Source organism: Chenopodium quinoa, unplaced genomic scaffold (assembly GCF_001683475.1).
Source record: "Chenopodium quinoa cultivar QQ74 unplaced genomic scaffold, ASM168347v1, whole genome shotgun sequence".
Classification (NCBI taxonomy): domain Eukaryota; kingdom Viridiplantae; phylum Streptophyta; class Magnoliopsida; order Caryophyllales; family Amaranthaceae; genus Chenopodium; species Chenopodium quinoa.
Window position 1 is genome coordinate 1,021,778 of NW_018742345.1, and position 23,197 is coordinate 1,044,974.

Sequence of the window (23,197 nt, forward strand, 5' to 3'; positions counted from 1 at the left end):
TCTTTACGTCTTGCTAGAGACCAATATTGATCATTGAGTTAAACCAATGCCAACTAAATGGATCCTATGAGGTCACACGTTACAGTGTTAGGTCGAACATGAATACCGAGTCCAAAAGTTGGGCTTAGTGAATGACTGGCCATAAGGAGTAATATAGGAATAAGTATTTCCCTAATTAGATAATATGATTATATATAATAAAGGGCTTGGGGGAAAAATAAAAACAGACGTTCATCTCTCAAAAGAAACAACGTAATATTTTTCCCTTCCTCTCTCTCTGCAACCGGTTGGAAACTCTCCATAGAAGAGGAGATTAATCTCTCCCGTCCAACTAGCATTGGTGGAGGTTCGATCTACACTTGTGGACCAATATTAGAGGAGCAACAACTGAGGCTCTAATCTCCGCAAGAAGGTAGAAGAAAGCTTGGGAAATCATGCATCAAAGGTTAATTCTAAACTATTATGTGATCCTTTATTTGTATATGCATGAGATCCTGTTTAGCTGCGTATGAATGAGATTCATGAAATTCCGCTTAGAGTACCTAAAATCCTACAATTGGATGGTGGAATAATTGAAATTAAGGTGATGTTTTAAGGATTTTATCTCAATTTGGGGGTAATTTGACTCTTTGCTTTTCAACATCCAATATCAAATCATATTTTTTTAATGTTATACATATTCCTCTATATTTGAGATTTTTTTTGTAAGTCCCCTTTTTCGGATGCAGGGAGATGGTAATGGAGGATGTAATTAGGGATGAAAGAGTGGTAATCCTGGCTGTTGCGGTGCAAAGAGTGAAAGAGGGTCCTTAGACAGAGGCGCTTGCTTCTCAGCTCGAGATTGATCTTGCTAGAGATCTAGGATACCATAGTGTGGAATTAGAATGCGACACTATGGAATTTGTAAGTGATACTTTCTCTAAGTCTCTAATGAGTAGGAGGAGAACTCCTATGTCCCTGATTGTGGATGACATTAAAGAGGCAAAGGGGTATTTGCTCATATTGCTTGCAATCACATTAAAATGTGTGGTTGTACGGAAATGTTGCTGCACACTTCATGACTAGAGTTTCTCCTGTAGATGAAATTGAACAGTAGTGCCTTTTTGAGTCCTATTCGCAAGGTTTGATGAGCTTGGTGGAAATTGACAATTTGTAATTAATCATTAATAATAGGAAATTTTGATTTTTACCACCTTCAAATAACGACTTTATTGAATTTACCACCTCCAAAAAAAAAAGATTTACTTTACCACCTTATAAAAAAATTAAACATCAGTTTTCCCACCTAAGCCTAACTCTGGTGACGGAAACCACCAGTGGGGCCCGCCATAACAGCTAGTTTTTGAAATTATCCCCAAATTCTCTCGATTTTCCTCCTATTTAAACAACCTTCTTCATTTCCACATCAAATTGTTGAAGATTGAAGTTTTTTTTTTTGCGATTTTCTTTACAAATCCTTAATTTGGGTAGTAAATGAGTCAAAGTTCATCTTATAATTTGCTTATAGCTTGGTTTTTGGTCTGATTTGTATCCTTAATGGCTTAAGGATTGCAAACAAAAACGTGTTTGATCTTATAAATACCGAATCCGTGGATGAGCAACAACAATTACTCGTACCTGAGCTGCTTCAATTTCTGTTTCCTGAACCTGATTGTTATATGACAGAGGTTTCAGAAAACAAACGGCGACGAAGAATAGATTCGACTTCTGGAAAAAAATTGTTCTCGTAATTCAGAGGTAGTGTGACCATTTCTACTGCCAAATTTTCATTGAAGTTAATTGTATTTGAACACAATTACCATAATCTAACCCTAATTTTACTGCCTAATTGAAATATCAAAAACCCCCAAATTAATTTACACTTACATGAACCCTAATTATTTACAATATGAAATTGGGGTTGAATTAACAACAGAAAACATGCAATTTCAATTATACTTAGCAGTTGTAACATAATCACGCAAACAATTGCAAAAAATTACAACAGAATTCATGAAAATTGCTTACCTTTTCGCTGTTAGTCGTCGAACAGTTCAATTGATTCAGGGCCGAGTACAATCTTCAATAATTTGATAATTTGAGGATGTGGGATTGTTAAGGATCACCCAAAATCAGAATTTGTGAAGAAAATGGCAAAAAAAAAACTTCAATCTTCACGAAATAGATGTAGAAATGAAGAAGTTAGGTTTAAATCAATGGGAAATCGGGAGAATTTGGGGATAATTTCAAAAACTAGCTGTTATGGCGGGCCCCTCTGGAGGTTTCCGTCACCGGAGTTAGGCTTAGGTGGGAAAACTGATGTTTAATTTTTTTATGAGGTGGTAAAGTAATTCTTTTTTTTTAAGGTGATAAATTCAATAAAGTAGTTATTTGAAGGTGGTAAAAATCAAAATTTCCTTAATAATAAATAGAATTCCCATATTTTTATAGAGAAAAAAAGAGATTGAAATAAATGAATTCTCAATTGATTTGAACTTGAATTCAGCTTGTAGTTAAGATTCTCTCCAATGGTGAGACTTAAGGAAGTTTCTTTAGGAGAGAGAAAGCATTTTTATGCAAAGGAAACCAATAAGTTGGTATCTAAACTTAGCAACTCCAAAAGAAAGTTGTTAAATTTAGATACTCAACTTTGAGTCTCATTTGACAAAAAAGTGTGGCCCCTTATCAATATTATAATATGTTTTGTAATTTATTTAAGTTTTAATTTTTTTTTCATAAAAAAAACTTATAATATATGATTTGGTGGGCTATCAATTGAAAGTGACATTAGTATACTTTAAAAAGTTTCACCATTGGGAAATTAGACTTCACATGATTGCTAAATTAAGAAGTGGGTTGAGTGTCACCATTAGAGGTGAAAAAACAACTCATTTTGTATTTCAATACCCAAAGTTGAGTCTCACCATTGGAGATGGACTTAGTGTTGTATTTAATGGAGTACTCCTTAGTAAATAAATTAAAGTATACCCCATTTTTTATTTAGAAGCATGTTACCCCTACAATGTTATGTTAATTATGTGTTAGTGTGTGTTACACAAAATTAAATTTATTTACTTTTCTTGACCTTTGACCTATTGACAAGGGGGAATGGACTTTAGAATGTTGTTAAGGGCTTTGGTCAAACGATGGAAGTAAAGTGGAATGACTAAACAAAGTGTTAGAATCCAACTCCTTTTGATGTATTAGATTCCCTTTAGATGCTTTCTTAGAGTCTAGTTTAAATTTTCCAAGCTTGAGGTCCCATTATTGTGTTATTGTCAATTCAGTGTTCACTAGGGATCTCCTCGTACTCAAATTAAAGCTCTTTAGAGGGTGAATGATTAATGAAATCTTAAGCCTTCTATCAAGTGTTGCCTTGCTTTTATGCTTGTTTGTTGTTAGACCTTTATAGATATTGTGTCTTACTTGCATAATAGCTCCCCTCCAAACCAACTTGATGCACTAAGAACTCGTGGTTCGGACTCGCTTATGCCTGCCTTGAAGTATCGGCCGTCACAAGCCCCGACCACCCGCACTCCCTTGCCCAAATAGACATGAGTGCTCTTGAGATTTAATTGCCCGCTCGTGTTGCTTTGTGCTCACAAGTCCCTCTTCCGCTCAAGGCTAGCGTTCTTGCCGCAAAAAGGCTAGAGCGCGTCGCACGTTTAGGGCCCAAACTCCTGGACCGGTACACACAGTCAAAGGCCAAGGAAATGGAAAGAAACCGTCTTTGTGGCAAACAAGGTGTTTTAGTTTGAAAGGGAGAGTTGACGCCAATAAGGATAACCGCTCAAAAGTTATGGGATTCAGCAGAAAACCACTCTAATTTTGCCTATAAATAGAAGTGAAGAAACCACAGAAAGGGGATCAACAAAATAATCAACAACCAGTATTTCATTTTCTTTAAGCTTTCTAACATCCTTAGTTTTCCCAAATTGGTTTATATGTTGAATGGAAATTGTAACCATGAGATGATCGAACTAAAAATTGTATATTTTTTAAGTGACACTAATTGTTTATTTATTTGATGGATGGAAATTGCAACCATGAGATGGTCGAATTAATAGTGTTATATTTTTTGGTGCACCTAATTTAATTTGTAGTCTTTTATGGTTCAGTATATATCCATGTATAGTTTAATTTTGGTACAATGTTGTTGTTAGGTAACTAATGTTGAAGGAGGAATTCTATTACTTGAAGCCAAAAATCCATGAACAATCAAATTGAAGATTTAAATTTATTCAAAATATAAAATGACTTGATATTTTTATTTGTAATCAATTATTTTTCTATTGGTTTAGGGGTTTAAGTTGTTAAGCATTTGTTTTCAACTAATATACATCTATTTTGTTACAAAATAAAAGCGCCAATTTGATTGTATACCAATGTAGAGCTTTGACCGGTAACATCTTTATTTAAAAATAAGCAAAAATTTGTTATTAAAATCATTGAGATGAATCTAATAAGTATCCTCATTATTAATTTTCATATATAATTTAAAACAAATGGAGTAATCCTAATAGTAATAGTTATAACACGTTCATGAGCACAGGCACACACTAGTGTATAACAATGGCAGAACCTCCATTCAAGATCTCGTACTCAAGGTCATGGGTATAACATAATTTGCTCATTTCTTAACCAAAATACATGCATATGTTATCAAAATTCTCACAATTCAACATACAATCATATGGGATAATTAATTTCAACAATTTTACATTACATAAGAAAGCCCTAATTTGTTTTTTTGGCATTTTTTTAAAAAAATCCGAGAATCTCAAGCAATTAAACTTTCTCTCTCTTCCGCCATGGATGACCTTGCTCCTCTCCTTCGCCGTAACTACCACCAACTTCTCATCGGTGGAAACTTGTTCTTCATTGTCGCAAGAAGATGACGATGATACTTCTCGACTAACGAAATACTTTGTGAACAAATATAATGACCATATATATGTTTACATACAGCAATAAATAATACATAATGATGTAGACACAACATAAAATGACAAATTGAAATTAGGAAACTTTGCACATAACCACCTTTTAAATCTTGGTTTTTGCATATAACCATTTTTTAAAATAAATGTTGCAAATCAATTTTAAAAATTTTGTTGCAACTTACCATCTGTTCAATGAAACAGTTGGTAAGTTTGGCTTAAAAAGTGGTAAGTTGCAATAAAATTTCTAAAATTGGTGGCCTGATGTAATTTTTTTTTTTTTTTTGGTAAAAGGTGGTTATTTGCAAAAAAAAAAAGAAAAAAAAAAAGCTTTAAAGGTGGTTATATGAAAATTTTCCTTGAAATTATCACTTTTTTTGATAGAAAATTGAAATTATCACTTAACTACTCAGTGGTATACAACCAATTATTTCCCTATTATCATAAACCCTAGCCTTATAGCGATTCTAAATAAATTTTCAAATTATAAACTCAAACTCTGTGCACTTCACCTTGAAGTTGTAATATTAAATAAAAATAATTTTAGTTTAGTAAAAACCTTTCAGTTAGGTAAAACTAATTTTTTTTTAGTAAGATTAATTTGACTTAAGTAAAAAAACAAAAATATTAAATAAGAAATAAAATTGACAACTAGTATAAATATTCAGTTTACCAAAAATAAAAATAAAAATAAAAAAACTTCAAAGAAGATATAAAATAGATAAAGAATCCGTAAAAAATAATTCCAATTCAGTAAAATAATTTCAGTTGAATAAAAATAACTTCAATTCAATGAAAATAATTTAAGTTCATCGAAAATGATTTCAGTCTAGTAAAAACAATTTCAGCAAAAGTAAGGTGAAATGAACAAGACTTCACTCGTCCCCTTTTCTAAAAACCTTTATTTCCACTATTAAATTTTAAAAATTAAACTTTAATCTTCTATTTTTACTCCTGACGTAACTAATACCCCAATAAGAAATCTACTTTCTACACGAATTATCTCATCATTTCTAAGGCCCTGTTCACCTCACCTTATATTGGTTGAATTAAAATTTTTTATTTGAATTAAATTAACATTATTTTTGTTGGACTCAAATTATTTTTACCAAACTGAGAAATTAATTAAACTGAACTTAAAATATTTTTGCTTACCTGAAATTATTATATTTTTACTGATTCTCTATTTTTTTTAATAGCTATTCTCTATTATATTTCTTCTTTAAAGTTACTAGTTTTTACTGAACTGAACTTAATTTTACTGAAATAAAATTAGTTTTGTTGAATTGAAATTATTTATACTTACTTTTTCATGGTGAGGTGAATATAACCTAAACGGCTTATTTGGGGAAAAAATTTCAAGATATTTCATAAAGTTATTTTTTTCTAAGAGATTATCAAGCATTTACTAAAAGAATTATAAGATTTAATTTACATAAAGGTAGAAATTTGATATTTTTTTTTTGAATAAAATTTCAAATTATTTGATTGGTTATTACTTTTTTTTTATTTCCATTTTATTTTATTGATCCAATTTTAAAAATAAAATTTATGTCTTTCAACTTTAATTGTGACTGCCTAATTTTAGTGGTTAATTTCTTATAACATTTGATTAAATTTTTTATTTTATTTCCTCTATTTCATAATATAATTATTTTTAGTACTCCTGTTTTTTTTCTCCTTTTTTTCTCAATACATTTAGTTGAGTTTTATTTTTCTATTCTTTGGAAATTTATTTGATTTATTATTTAAATGCAAGCTTAACTTTCTCTTCTTCTTTATTTTTTGACAAAGGTTTAAAATAATGTACAGAGTACATATTACTACAAAAGCAGAATGATTTATATTCCTACAAATTATTCTCTTTCATACTTGTTTTTTATAAGGGAAAATTCCCATTGGTACCAACCTGGTTTTGACTTTTCCTATAGATACACTCCGAAATTTTTGCCTTTCCATCGGTACACCGTGGTTTGGTCTTTTTCCCAACTGTGACTAACACTATTAAAAATTATTTCATTAAGTTAAAATTAAGAAAAGACTATAATACTCCCTTTTAAGCATCTAATGTCTCGATTTGTAGTCGAAAATTGTTCGGTTAAAGTTTTAGGAGTCAAGTTATTCCTTAAGCTTCCAAATTAACCTCAAAATTAGCAAAACAATAACACAAATGTCCCATATGTGTGTTAAAAATTGTCTTAATTTGCGTGATGTTATTTATTTCATGATAAAAATTGTTCGATTAAAGTTTTAGGGGTCATTTAGGCCCTTTGTGGGTTTAAATCAAACTCGAAATTGTCATGTTGCATGTCATTATATTTTTTTTAAGTTTTTTTTTTGTCATGACACGCAAAACGAGACATTTTCGTTAATGTTTTGACAATTTCGAGATCGATTTAGACCCATAAAGGGCCAAAATGACCCCTAAAACTTTATCCGAACAATTATTATCACAAAAAAGTAATAGCACGCAAACAAATCTTAACATGACATATGAGATAGTTGCGTTATTTTTTTTCTTAATTTCGAGGTTAATTTGGGACCTTAAGGAATAACATGACTCCCAAAATTTTAGCTGAACAATTTTTGACACGTAAATCGAGACATTGAATGTTAAAAAGGGGTATTATAGCCTTTTCTTTAATTATTTTAAGGAAAATTTAGAATTTGGTACCTCAAAAATAAGGGGTGTTCAAATTTGGTGCCCATTTAATTTTTTTTTTTTAAATTGATACCTACCAAACTGTAACTTTATAGGTTTCAATACTTTTGTTAGTGTGTTGTTAGGTTTGCCGTTAGTGGGGCCCACAGTCCAACGACTAGCTTTTTTAATTCCCTCCTTTAAAACCAAAGAATCATTCAGTCATCCCTATTTTTATTTTTCAAACTAATCTTGAGAAGAATTCACTTAAAATCTGCATTGGCTTTGTGTATAATTGGGGGTTTACATTTGTTGCTGATTTGCAAAGGGACTTGCGAGGGTTTGGTGCAATTGTGAAGGCGGTAACAATCGAATTGAAGGTTGGTTAATATTTTTTTTAATTTTCCCCACAATTGCGTAAAGTACACTGGAATATTTAGTGGAATGTATTTGTGTTTGTGGTTTGTATGTTGTTAATTTGTGATTTGCACTACTAATTGTTATTTTGATTGAATTATAATATTGAAATTTGGTATGTGAAAACTAGACAAAAAAAATACCAAGATTCAAAAAAAGAATTGTTGAAAAATCTTTTGTAGCGAAGGAGATATAGCCACTGGAAATTGACCTTCGAAACTGACCAAAACTGATGAAATTAGAACACTTCCAAGATCGTGATGAATTGAAAATTTCTTCAAAAACTTTGGCTCTTGATACCTATTTGATGTGGATTAAACCACAATAAGGGATACTAGCAATTAGGGTAAACCTAATTCAATAAAGATGTGATCTTTTCGACTAAAACAAGAAGAAAAGCAACGTTTTCAAATTAACTCACACGAATCAATCTCACAATTAATTTTCTTAAACTTAAAAACACTTAAATTCTCATTAATGAAAACAATATTTATAGGCATACAATCCCATGCCCAATAGGATAACTATAACTAAAAAGATAATATTAAATCCTAACAAACTCTAATAATATTAAACCAACTACTAATAGGATAAAATAAGGAAAAATAAATCCCAAACAAAATACAAAATAAATCTAGACCAAGATCCTTAACCTGCATCAGTGTTTTTAAAATATTTTAAATCAATGTTATGTATTTGCAAATACATAACCTTCGTCCATTTCTACTTCCTCAACACTTGTGTCATTAAATGAGAAGAGAATCGAGGTGTGATGCATGCCTACGAATTTGTCATAGGTTATTCATAATTTGTACGAAGGATGTTACTAGGAGTATATAATAAGATGCATGTAAATATAGCTCAATGGTGAATATTTCTACCATAGTTGTTGGAGATTTGTGGTTCGAATTGTCTTAATTGGTTTTAGTAGACCTGACAATGGACAGGTCGGGTTGAGGCTTAAAAAATTAACCCATTTTTCGGAATTGGTTAGACAAAAATTTCATATCCATGCACGCCCAAAATGGGCGGCCTGCATGGGCTTTTTGGGCTGGGAAAAAAAGAACTAAAATGGCTTAAAATGTATTCCCAAGCCTTTCCAAAATATATATATACCCAAAAAAGAACTAAAATGGCTAAATATATATATAGGGCCTGAAAATGCTACCCGAAATCCGCCCAAATTCGAGTCGGACCATCTTTGATGAGCTCTAGGTTTTAGGAATATTATTTGATATTTGAACCCATATAATCCCATCATTTAACACCAGTGATTTAACAACCGTGTTATGTTATATTACGAAGTACAAAATGACTCCACCATTAAGACCATCACCCGAGCTAGAATTAGTCTATCTATCTATAATCATATCACTAATAAATAAAGCTGGTCTCGCAATAAGGACACAAGACAACGACACTTGGCATTCCAGTTTTTCGCCAAGTATCAAACCATGTAAGCGATAAATAAGTTTTATAGTGATACATATGATGCTAAGTAAGCAAATTTTGGACAACTTTTTTAGAATAAAATTGTTTTATAGAGTTTTAGTATCGATATGCTTCTAATATTTCATATATACAAAATTAGTTATAACTTAATAAATATCCTATAACTTAGTTTAATTTCCATCATAAAATTAATCTTAAGGATTTCATTAAAATAAGATCCATTTATAATAGGAAAAATTAATAAAAATAATCCAAACTATTGATCTCCTTCTCAAATTAATCTCAACTATTATTTAACTTCCAATAATCCCAATTATTGGGTGCTTCTTCTTCTTCTCACAATAGTCTCCTTTATCGGTTACTTATGACACTATCAATTAACATTTTTAATCCCCACTTTTTTTTTTTTTTTTTGTTTTTTGTTTTTTTTTTCAATACATTTCACCCTTTCTTTTTCCCTCCACCATTTCGATAAACTTAGCAAAAACATTCTGCCATACCACCTCAACGGCTGCCAGCCATTCAACCAACTCCTTCTCTTGCATGATACTTTGTACTTTATATACTCCGTCCGTGTTTTTTTAAGTGTTACAGTTTGACCGACACATAGTTTTATTAGACAATTTAATTGACTTCAATAAAATAAGAAGTTAGTGGGGTAATTGGAGTATTAAAAAATTGTAAAAGAAAGATAGTAGAGTTAATAGTTTATTGAAAAGTAATGAATGTGAAAGGAAAGATATAATAAAAAAGTAGTAATGGGTTTGGATGGGGACCATGAGAGGAGAGAGATATAGTATTTTAATATAACTTTTTGCCAAAAAAGAAAGTGTAACACTTCCAAAAAACACGGCCGAAAATGAAAAGTGTAACACTTAAAAAAACACGGAATGAGTATATTAGAGTGTACCCGTGCAAAATGCACGTAATATATATTATATTCAAAACATATTAAATATATAATATAGAAAAAATACTACGTACATTTCAAATATTGGAGGTTGATTTTAATGTAGTAACGACTTGTTCTCTTCAGTTTATTTTCAGTTCAGTTCAGTTTAGCTCTGTAGGGAATATTTCAAGCATTACCCCTAGCTTGAACGCCACTGTGATCATACACTAAAGTACGGTAGCGTCCAAAGGGAAAGAAGATAGAGCAAAAGAGTCGCCAACAAGTTTTTTAAGAAACTTGTAAACCGTTCACGAGGTGAAGGTTACACCCCTTAACGATCCAGGAGATCGTCAACTCCAATAGGTCTTGAACCATGACTGGTAGTTCGGGGATGAAGGTACAAATCAAACCTAAAAGAGATTGAACCTGCCTTAATAATAGGCCTCTACTTTATTCTGATCGTATTCATGTATGTGCGCTTTCTGACTAACATACAATCATTAGGATTAACCCTAAACCTGTTTAACTATGTTGGTTGAATATTAATGCACAAACAAAACTATTATTGGCGATCACTTGAATTATAATCATATTAACCCTAAACAAGATTATTAATTATCTTATTAAGCGTGATTACAAGTACCAATTTCCTTTAAACATGCATAAAAGGCGTGATCAAGCAATAACAATAAATATATATCAAGCAACATAATAATAATCATAATAATAATCATCATAAAATTATAATCATAAGAAAATCATCATCATCATGTTAAATCATAATAATGTCAAGATCCTAAGCATGATACTAATAAGATTAATAACAAACCATAGCATGTCACTAAACAATAAAAATCAAAGCTTTAACCCTAACATGATACTATCAATCATAAATATTAGGAAGAATATAAGAAGCATCGCAGGAATCATAATTGATTTAAGAACTTATTCTTTACCCTAGACATAATATTAGGAAGCATTCTTTTAATAATACTTGATATTAAAAATTACCCTAAACATGATTCTAGGAATCAAAATAACAATCTAAGCATGATATCTACATCATAATATCAATAAAAATCACTAAAGTACTTACTTGGATGCCTCATACCTCTTTCTAATAACAAAATACACACGTTAGTAACTTCAAGGAAAATAATATTAAAACAATTAAATTAAATAATTGAAATAGAGATTTGGGACCAAACCCTAAAATTAAAACCTTTCACGTCTAGGGCAAAGGCAACTTCGAACAATGCCAGGTGTATCTAAGTCTTGCGAATGCGGAATTTTGTATTTGATAAAAGGCTAGTTTAGAAAAGAGAGAGAGAATAATCAATAAAATCTTGATGAGAGTTGGTGAAAATTGGTGAATGAAAACGGAGTTCTTAGAAAGCTATTTATAGAAAAATCAGCCAAAAAGATAAAAAATCGAAACAGAGTTCTGACGCGCATAAAACTTGATTAGCGTCGACGGTGGCAATTAGCGCCAGGCGCTGAAGTTAGCATCCACAAACAAGGCACTGAATTAGCCTAGAAATGAAACGCCAGGCGCCAAGCCTTAGCGCCAGGCGCTAATGCTTAGCGTTAGGCGCTAATAATCAGTTTCACGCGTTTTTGTTTTTATCATATCTTTTGATCCGGAAGTCCAAATAAGGCATATAATATGTAGTTAAAAAGCTCTTGAAGTATAATTTTTAACCAAATTAGAATCATATTAAAATATTTTGTAGATAAAAATATATGGCCGAAATAGTGGAAGGGTGTCAGTTTTGAATAGAGTTTCATATCTCATTCATATCTTTTTCGTTATAACTCGGATTTAATATTATAATATATCATTGGAAAGCTAATTTCAAGATATATCCAACCATATAAAATTTGGATAAATATTATGAGGCACGAAAACAAAATCTGACTGTCTTTGAACATCTTTAAATTCGAATAGAATTAGGATTTAAGAAAAGGAAAGTTTTTAAAAAGGAAAGTTTTTATTTAACTCAAATTCTTTAATCTTATCTTTTCAAAAAGGATAATTATGATCTTTTAGAAACTTATAGAAGCTTCTAATTAATCCTAATTAGTTTAGGAATAGGATTAGACCTTTGGACCCTCCACATGATCATTGGGTCGTAGGTAAAACCCAGTTTGGGCCCAGTTTAGTATTTTGGCCATAACTTCCTCATTATTCATCGGAATTGGGCTTATAATATATCGTTGGAAAGGTATTTTCAAACCCCATCCAACTACACCATTATTAGACCCATATCATGGACCAAACTAAATTGGAATGCACGTTTTTCAAAAATAGGGTAAGAAAAGAAATATTTTCAAAAACAGAAAGAAGAGATATTTTAATAAAAACATCCTAATCACTAGACTTTTCAAACTTTCGCTTTGTTCGATAGTCAAATGACATGAAAGGTATTCATCACTGGGTTTGGTTTTGGGAGACACATTTGGGTGTCTACAGAAGCCCCCACTTTGACTGAGTTTGGAGAAACGCAAGTTTCGAAAACAAAAGTCAAAGTATCGATAGGGACGGAGAATGATTCAGAACGTTATGCGATCCTAAATCATTCTTGTAATGCTGATACCTGCAAAGTAGCGTTAGTTAAAACAGATAAAAGAGTTAAGAAACGCGTATCTTGCACCGTCAAGCACACGTCTCCGAAGGTAACCGATTTATTGCTGCATTTGCTGTTGTGACAACCTTCCACAATCTATGGGACGCCATCTTGCTATTTTGATGTTCACTCGTCTCTGAACAAAGAGCTTCTTTTTTTGGATATGTTCACGTGCCTCTGAACAAAGAGATTCTTTTTAATATGTCCACGCGTCTCTGAACAAAGAGCTTTGATGATATGTCCACGCGTCTCTGAACAAAGAGTTTTGATGATATGTTCACGCGTCTCTGAACAATAGAGCTTTTGAATAATATGCCCACGCGTCTCTGAGCAATGGAGCTTGAAAGAAATGTCCACACGTCTCTAAACAAAAGAGCTTGAAAGAAATGTCCACGCGTCTCTGAACAAAAGAGCTTGAATGTTTATTGCGATAATATTTCGAAGAAAAATTTCCGAAGACCAACGATTGTCGATCTCTAAAGCTCGCTTGAACTTTGCTTCCGCTATGCCAGTACGTCGGCGGTTTGCTGCTTGTGAACCATTATGTCGATGCCTCTGTGTTTATGAACCAGTATGTCGGTGTCTCTGTTATTTAGGAACCAGTACGTCGGTGTCTCTGCGATGAGCCAATGCTTAGGCGCTTTAAGCTAAGTGAGACGATCTTTTGTCAGGTCGATCACCTATTGCGATTGTGATCAAGTTGACTACTTGTTCATGTCAAATTTCTTATAGGGGCTAACTGGCGTACCAAGGAACCAGAAATTGCTGAAAGAGGTTGAAATATATAGCTCTGAGTGGTTGAGCTCTGTTGCCGCCGCAATGCCTCTGGGGCCCCGATTTGGCTCTGTCGCCAGACGCTGAGATTTAGCACCAGGCGCTAAAATCTGTTGCCAGACGCTAGATGTTTTTGTCTGGCACTGAAGTAGGAAAGAAGATAGAGCAAAAGAGTCGCCAAAATTTTTTTTAATAATGCACACACAGAGATCATGACTTGTGTGTGCATTGTAATGTAATCGTGCGACTCGAAAATGCAAAAAAGAAAAAAAATTCCGTCATTTTTGTGGAGGGTACCGACTTTCTCCCGAAAAAGAAAGACGCAAAAAAAGAATCGAAATTTTCAAATGCATGTTGAATGAGCTTAGTCAAATGTTGTTTCTCACAGTACAAGGATTATAACGTCTTAGACTATCCTAGTTGACTCGATAATGAAATTATTTAGATAACTTTGGCACGGAGGCTAAGCACTTCATACTTCGATGCAATGATGATTATGAATTATGAGTGATGTTGATATGAAAAGGTATGCTTCAACGTTATGTTAAGATTTCATGACAAAGGGATCCTAAGGGAAGTATATTTGGTCATGTATCTGTGCAGTGTGTGAAAATGACACTAAAATTAGGCCGCAAGGGCTAAGTGTGTGGGAAAATATATTGAAAAGAGTCAAATGGTGGTGACTCTTTAGGCTAGGTAGGCTAATAATGTAAGGATCAAGCCCCCAAGTCTAGCTCTACATGAATAGGGATGAGCATTGGAGATCCTTTGATATGATCATGGTGTGAGTATGTGAATGTGAATATGAATGCAATTTTATTACGGCCGCACCTCGATGTGAGGTTGCCTACGTATCCGTTAGGAATCAGGCCGAACGTAGCTCTAACCGAACCTCGCACAAGTGTATGTATACCTCAAAAGGTCTTTTTAAGGGTTGTAACGTGGTTAGGCTAAAGGCTTGAAGAAGAAGGGAATAAAGGCTCAAGACCCTCGATAAGCCCCCAAGGTGTGCAACCTCACTTTTAAATCTTTGTATTATATTTTTTTTATGCTTGAGTTTCTACTCTTTTTTAGCTCTTTTTTGCTTTAGAATTTATTTTATTTTTATAATTGTGGGCAATCCCGATCATGCGATCTATCACTCACTTGGCATTCATGTTTCTCAGGCACGGTACCGAGCACTCGATAAGAGACGCAATCTGAGACGTGTTCTTATCGAAGACATTTTCATATCAAAGACATTGGAACACTTACCCTTTTGTACACTTTTATTTATTTATTTATTTTATTTATTTTGATCTTTTGAAGTCACTCAAGCTTTTTATGATATTGAAAACTGCATAAGGTGCACACTATCCCATCCCAAAGTTAGGTAGATGTAGGTTGAAAAAATGAAAGGTCTATCATTAGACGAGGCTCAAAGTGGTTTATCAAAAAAGGATTGCATATTTAAAGGGTGAAATGTGATATGATGTGGCTACAAGGGATGCCGCAAATCATTGGTATACCTTGTGATTAGTTTTGACATGATTTTTTTTTTTTTGGCAATGTAACGATCATATGCAAGGAAATAAATGCTCATTTTATTAAAAGGAAAAAGAAAGAATCTACAAAATTAATCAAAGGGAAAAGAAAGGTGCCTATGCTAGACTTATTAGGGAAAGGGTAAATAAAAAAGAAAAAGAAGAGGTCATGAAATCTTGTCGTTGAAACTCGCCTCTTGTCTTGTGTTGTTTGCTTCATCATCACCCAGTCTTCTCGTTAGCTAGAGGCAATGGGATCTTATTTGCTTCTATGAGATCTTGAATGACCTGTAGCATTCATCAGTAGTATGACCGCGTCCTCGATGGTACTTGCAATAAGAGTTGGGATTCCATCTCGAAGATCGATTTTCTGGAGATGGATCCTTGGTAGGGCCAATAGGTTTGATTAACCCTCTATCATAGAGACGATCGAAAGCAACATCGTAGGTCATTCCAATGGGCGTGAACTCTCTCCTTGGTTTCTTTTTAGATCCTTGATTGTCCATGGCTAAGACACCATTATGGTCAAAGGTACTAACATTATTACTAGAGTGGGCGTTTTCGGAAGAAGAAGGATTTTCGTTCTTCTTTCCTTTCCAGCCACTATGGTTACTATTGTTAGTAGCTTTTTGCTTTGCGAGGTCGTCTTCGATTTTGATACCTATGTCATAAACGGCCTTGAAAGTATTCAGATTGTGTTGATATTTTAAGTTGCTTTGAATACTTTTCTTGGAGACTCTTGATAAATATCCTCACAGACTCCTTTTCGGTGGGGACCTCAATCAACTTAGCGGAAGTTTCCCTCCACTTGTTGAAGAAAGAAGTAAAGCCTTCATTCTCTTTTTGTCTTAGCATTTCAAGTTGTTTATAATCAGTTTCGATTTGGATATTGCATTTATATCTATCTATGAAAGCGTTTGTTATTAACTCCCAAGAAGAGGTTTTCTCTTTGTCAAGGGAAAAGAACCATTGTTGACAAATGGTCTCAAGGGATAAAGAAAACAAAGAATGAAAGACTTTCTTATCAATCCCCTTAATGTTCATTATAGTTTCAAAAGCTCTTAGATGAAAATAAGGGTTATCTGTTGCCTTGAATTTTGGGATGTCGTTGGCATTGAACTTATGCAGAAGAAGTTCTTTATCCACCAAGACCCCTTGTGAACTAATGCCCTGAAATTTATAGTCGTTATATAGCTTGCTCAAGCTTTCTTACATGAGGTTCATTTGTTGTTGCTTCATAGGGTCATCAATTTTGAGGGTTAAAGCCTTTAACACCTCAATGACGTCAGTCAATTGACTCCTAAGTTCATCAACTTCCTTTTGAGTTGCCATTATCATTTTAGCCTTCCTCTTTTGACGAATCGGTTTATCAAAAAGCAAGACTTGAATAAAGAGGTTGTCCTTGATTAATCGTCCTTCTCTCCTCGACCAAGTACTGTGGAAAAGGAATTTGGGGATATTCATTGTTAATTATTTGACTCAAACTTTATTCAACATGCAATGGATGGAGGAAGGTAGGAAAAATTAAGGTTGTAATGTGAAGAAAGCATGTAGAGAATGGAAACATGATGTAGATGGAGAAATATGAAAAAATTAGGAATAGAATGTACCCCCAACTCAAATGACGGAGAAAACCGACTCATGCATGAACCTAAGACATGGTCATGGTGTATATACATATTAGTGGGTGCTTTATTGTGAGTGAAAGTGACATGTTAAGACTCGTGTCATGACCATGTGGCTAGACTATGTGACTAGACTCGAACAAAAACTAAGTTAAGACCTCACGTATATGCATTAAACTGGACAGGCTGTGGTATTTTAGTCATACCTTTTGATATGTGATTCTGATTTAGATGAAACCAACGCCAAAGTAAAGATAAAACTCAGGGCTACAGATCCATAGGTTGTAAGGCTCGTAGTTCTTCCTAGAACTCTGTCTATGACCAAAACAGGTTGACGTTTGTGCAGTATACGGGAATAATAATCCGGGTTGATTTAAAGGAACTATGACTCGATTTTAGGCATATTTATTAGCTCAAATTAATTAGTAAATTAACTAAGCAAAGTCCTTTAGTTATTAATTAGTTTATTTAGTCTTAACACAAGGCAAACAAACGGTTAGGAAAAAAAACAGATAGAGTATGCACAACAAATAATGCACAATTAGTCAAGTAGGCACAATATGATGCTATGAGTTTGCAACCTAACCATGGCTCTAGTTCTCTAAAGTTCGGGATATGGGTTAGTCAATAGAGGGTCCACGCTTAATTGTCCGGATGTACCGCGCGGAAGCCTAACCGTGAAGGGTTGGCGGAGTGGACGGGACACCGCGAGTTAAGAAAAACTCGCTTCCATGGTTTAGTGAATTCAACATTCTCGGATGTACCCTTTGTTGCTCAGAGCGTTCAATCAGGTAGATGGAGCATAAATTCCCAGAGGGTTATGTCCATATGTAGAACACATATGGGTTTCAGAAAAGTGAGAAAAACTCAATCAGGAAGTAGGATCGAGCAAACAGTGCTAAAAACTGGTCAAAATTAGAACGCATATTTCTGGCTCGGCATTGGAAGAACTTGGCGCCAGCAAACAAAGGCTGGCGCCACAATTTGGCTTTAGCCCCTGGCGACAGAAGTTGTCGCCTGGCTCTAAAGTTAGATAAGTGGCGCTAGACTTTGTTTCCTGACGCTAGTTCCTACATGTCTCAGCAGCTTTCTGTGCTCGATAAAATTTTCCAGTTTCGCGCAGCATTATTTCGGTCCTAGTTGTGAAAGATATTTCTCAAATTTCCTACGTGTAAAAATCCTATGTTTTAACTCATTACGGATGGTCTTTCCAATGAGATCTTTTTTATGCATATGAAAATAATGTTAATCAAAATTACGCACATGAAATACTTAGAACTTTTCAAGTCTCATCCACTCATTCTAAATCATTGCCGAAATAAATTTCAGGAATTAAAATAGAAATCCTCCCCAGTGGAGTCGCCAAAAACTGTAGGGAATATTTCAAGCATTACCCCTAGCTTGAACCCCACTATGATCATACACTAAAGTACGGTGGCGTCCAAAGGGAAAGAAGATCACTAGTAGAAAAAATGTTATTTGTAACTAGCAAAATTGACTTTTTGTAACTGGCATTGTTGGTTGCGAATGCCACCGTTACAACTAGTGAAAATTATTCGTAACTAGCTAATGTTAGTTACTAATAATGTACTATTTGTAACCGGCTTTACCCAACGACAGTTACTAATAGACAATTTTCCAAGTTAGAAAGCACACTATTTGTAACTGGCGTTAAGTTATGCTGGTTACAAATAAAGTACTATTTGTAACAAGCATAGCCTAACGCCAGTTACAAATAGTGTTTTTATTTTAAAAAAATAAATAAAATGGTAGCGGTAGAAAATTCCCTCTACTGCCACCACCCGTACACTACTTTTTTTTCAATGTAAAGACCATTAATTATTAATAAACTTTCATAAACTATAATAACTATTAATTTAACCAATATAAGATAAATAAACTTTATACAACATCTTGTAAATTATATTGAATTGATGTACTAGTAAATTACAAATATTTCTCACACAACTCACAATAAATAATACTCTATAACTAAAAAATAAAAAAAAGCTAGTTAGTTAATTGTTACAATGTTTAACCTTCAAATTTTGATGATTTTTTCAATTTTGTCTCTGTCTGCTTCACAAATTAAATTTGACTGTTCTATATGGGATAGCAGCAATTCACACTGAGCACTTGATATTGCGCCAGAATTCTGCATGGGGAAGAAATATATACATTAAAAAAGCCAAAAATAAAAAAGGGTTGTTTTAGACGATCACTAAAAGAACTCTTCCAATTACATGGGCAATGCATCAAATTGAGGGGATATAAAAGAAAATAAGCATCAAAACTCACAAGAAAAACTTCAGTCACTTATTAGACAAAACTAGTCACAAATAAATTCAATACAGAAATCAAAATAAGTAATTCCGCTAAAACTATGCCATGACTAAACTAGCTATCACATACATATAATTGTATCTGACTAAACTGTCACATAAATATAATTGCTTTTATAGTTAAAGGGAGAGCAATAAAACAACCCCACATACAAAATACAACAAAAACATAGGGTAGGAGATGCTTGGTGCCTTAACTAGCTAGCTCAATTTTCAGCTAGCACAATCTATTACATACACAAGCTAGGAGATACTTGAAGTAGCTCAAATTTCAATTTTCTGAACTAGAGACCAAACCATAACATACAAGAGATAGCAGGTGCCTATTATCACAACCTATCACATACACAAGTTAGAAGTTGCTTGAAATACAGGGAGACATACACTTAGGAAAGTCATTCTTTGCAAAATTATTTAATTACCTTGATGAATCTAAGTGCCAAAACTAGCTCAAAACTCTGTTGACCTTTGCTTGAGTGAACTCCAACCTAAAATGTGACCACAAAGGACGAAGCCAGGAATTAAGACTCAAGGGGGGCCAAGGTTTATATTAAACAAAATAGTACGGTAATCGTATTGTATCTCCTACATTTTTTTCACATCAAAAAATTTACTCTAAGACTATTATAAATTAGCTTTGACCATAACTTTTGACTAATATATAAAATTAAATTTTTATAGAAGAATTTACTACGCTAGGAATTTCATGATTGTCAATAATATAACTTATATACCCGTTAATATGTTTTAAAAAAAGAAATAAGGATAACGCTTGTATGCCAGGAATCAAATTCTTTTATCAGCCTCAACGCATCATAGTATAGATACATCAAAAACTAAAATATGGCTTCAGGCACTATAAATTTAAGCGACAATAAATTGAGGTGTATGTGGAAGTAATGGAACAATAAAGAGGAAAGGGAACAAGATAAAGACTTATATTATATGTAAAATTCCAGTAATGTTCAGACAGAAATAAGAAAGGTTATTAGCTACGAGATATGTACAATCCATGAGTAAGAATTAGATACAGAACTTCCATTTAATTACACGAAGACCCATTTACCAAAAGTGGGTAGTAATATAAACATCAGATTTCAACCATGAGTCTGACCACCATAAGCTAGATGCATCTGATATCAGTTTGGATATGTGCTTGAACATTGTATGTAATAAAATTAATAAAATAAAAACCTTACTCCTTGAAGATACAAGTGAATCTGACAACATACAGGCCAACCAAAATGACGTGTACCAAGCAAGCAAAGACATCAAACCTAGCTTCCGATCTATCAATAAAATTTTCCACCACGATATATAATTTCTCAAGAAAGTTTACATAAGTTTGTTTCTATAGCCTCTTCACCATGTTTTAAACACAAAATATGTCCACAAATCAGAGAAAAAAAAATCCACAAAAAGTGTAGTAGTAGCAAGGATGCAATTTATGTGAGTAAAACACTCTTAAAACAACCTAAACCACATAGGAATATCCCAGCAAAAATCTCAACACAGCTCTAAGAAAAACGCACTAAAACAGAAGCATATACCAGTTGAACCAAAACTGACCAGTTTTCATAAAACAACCCAGTTTAATATGAAAATAGTATAGTGCATCCGGAAAGAACATTAGACTTATTTTAAAGAACATACTAGTGTTTGAAAAAGAACATGCTAGTATTTGAAAAAGAACATGCATAATAGTGTTCAACACAAGAACATGTTTGTGTTTGACAAAGAACATGGCCTCCGAAAAGAACATTAGGCATATTTTAAAGAACATGGAATAAAAATAACATGTTAGTGTTTGAAAAAGAACAAGTCAGTGTTTGAAAAAGAACATGCTAGTATTTGAAAAAGAACATGCATAATAGTGTTCAACAAAAGAACATCTTTGTGTTTGACAACGAACATGACCTCCTAAAAGAACATTAGGCATATTTTAAAGAACATGGAATAAAAAGAACATGTTAGTGTTTGAAAAAGAACAAGCTAGTGTTTGAAAAATTAACCTTGCTTAGTTATCTTCCAGTTGGCTTCAATTCATTACTATTCTTCTTTCTCCTCTAATTGTTCTTTTTTTAATAACTTGTACTTTATAGCTTTAATTTTTTATTTTATTTTTTTTTAAAAAACCCCAAATTCACAAAATTAAACACTTTGACTTTAAAATTATTGACGAAAAACAATTTGCATGTACAAAATTTATACTTACATTTTACTTGAATCCACCATTTGTTTAAGTTTGAAGGTTGAATTGTTGAAATAAGTTCAATTTTTTTCTTGGGTTTCACTTTGAAGATGAACAATTTTACTATTTTGAAATTTTTTTGAAAAATAGAAAAAAAAAATAGAGATAAAAGTTATGGAGAGAGAAAATGAGTACTTTGGAAATGATTTTTACCCAAATTCATTGAAATTCTTAAATGAAAACGATGGTGTAAAGGAGAGTAAAAATTGGCAGCAAGAAAGAGAGTGATAGGAAGGGAAAGAGGAGTGAGAAATTGCAGGAGAAGAGAGTGATGGATTTGCAGTTGTAAGAAAATAAAAACATGTTCATTTTTTACCCATGTTCTTTTAAATATACTAAATGTTCTTTTGGTGCACCATGCGCATGGTGCACCCGGGTGCACCAACCACAAATTATCAAAAGCTTGTTCCTGTTTATTAATTTTGTTTCCCTTAAATTATTGATAATTAAATTGTAAACATTCTCATAGAAGAATTAAAATCAAACACACAATAAATCATAATAAAAAAAATTTCCCAGAATTGAAGATCCATACCAAATGTTCAACTATACACCGATTTAGGAATTTTAAGCCCCGATTTCTTTCTCTTGCGCTTGAAACTCTCGCCACCCAACTTTTCAAATCTGATATTCTTCAATCTATCCCAATTTACTATGAAACCCGAAAATTTCAACTAAAAAGTGATAAAACCACAAAACTTCCATTAAATTAAATTATTAACAAACAAGCATAAACCCTAGAATTCTATTTATTTATTTTTTTTCAAAAACCATGTAAAATTAATCAAAAATAAATATATTAGTCTAAGATCGAGACATACCGTAATGATATTGATGAATGAATTTTGGAGAACCTTTAATGGAGTTTTTGTGGACTTTTTACTTTGGAGCAGTTTCAACTTTTAGAGGAGAGAGAAAATTTGTGAGCCTTGTGAAAAATGGGGACCGATTTGTAACTATGAGGGAAAGAGGGTCTATGACTAATTTCTTCTAAAAACATTAAAATTAAAAAGTGAAATGAGAGTCATGGGTGTTAGGCAGCATTAGTAACCAACTTTAATAAAGCCCCTTACAAATTAATAAGGTCAATAAAGTTTGACCTATTGTTTGTAACTAACTTTTTATATGCCCATTACTAATACTAGGTCATCCTATCTTTGACCTATTATTTGTAACTGACATTGCTAATGTCGGTTACTAATATTAAATTATTTGTAACTTGTGTTATCTATGTTAATTATTAATACTCTTGTAATAACTAACATAATGTATGCCAGTTACTAATAGCGCGTTACAAATAACATTTTTTCTACTAGTGGATAGAGCAAAATAGTCGCCAACAAGTTTTTTAAGGAACTTGTAAACCGTTCACGAGGTGAAGGTTACACCCCTTAACGATCCAGGAGATCGTCAACTCCGATAGGTCTTGAACCATGACTAGTAGTTCGGGGATGAAGGTACAAATCCAAGCTAAAAGAGATTGAACCTGCCTTACTAATAGGTGTAAGGAATAATTTCAAGCCTTTAATCCCACTAGCTTGAACCCCACTGTGATCATACACTAAAGTACGGTGGCGTCCAAAAGGGAAGAAAATAGAGCAAAAGAGTCGCCAACAAGTTTTTTTAGGAACTTGTAAACCGTTCACAGGGTGAAGGTTACACCCCTTAACGATCCAAGAGATCGTCAACTCCATAAGGTCATGAACCAAATAAGGGTTCGGTGATGAAGGTACA

At 33.0% G+C, this 23,197-nt stretch overlaps 1 long non-coding RNA gene across 1 annotated transcript; it reads right to left on the minus strand.

Annotated features, from left to right (window-relative positions):
* Positions 1 to 18,705: 18,705 nt before the first annotated feature.
* On the minus strand, positions 18,706 to 22,460 carry LOC110694001. The gene is made up of 4 exons (XR_002505714.1): positions 22,285 to 22,460; positions 21,999 to 22,137; positions 19,635 to 19,700; positions 18,706 to 19,025 (listed from the first exon to the last, which is right to left on the minus strand). It is a non-coding gene; the product is annotated as an uncharacterized LOC110694001 (long non-coding RNA).
* Between the last annotated feature and the right edge of the window lie 737 nt (positions 22,461 to 23,197).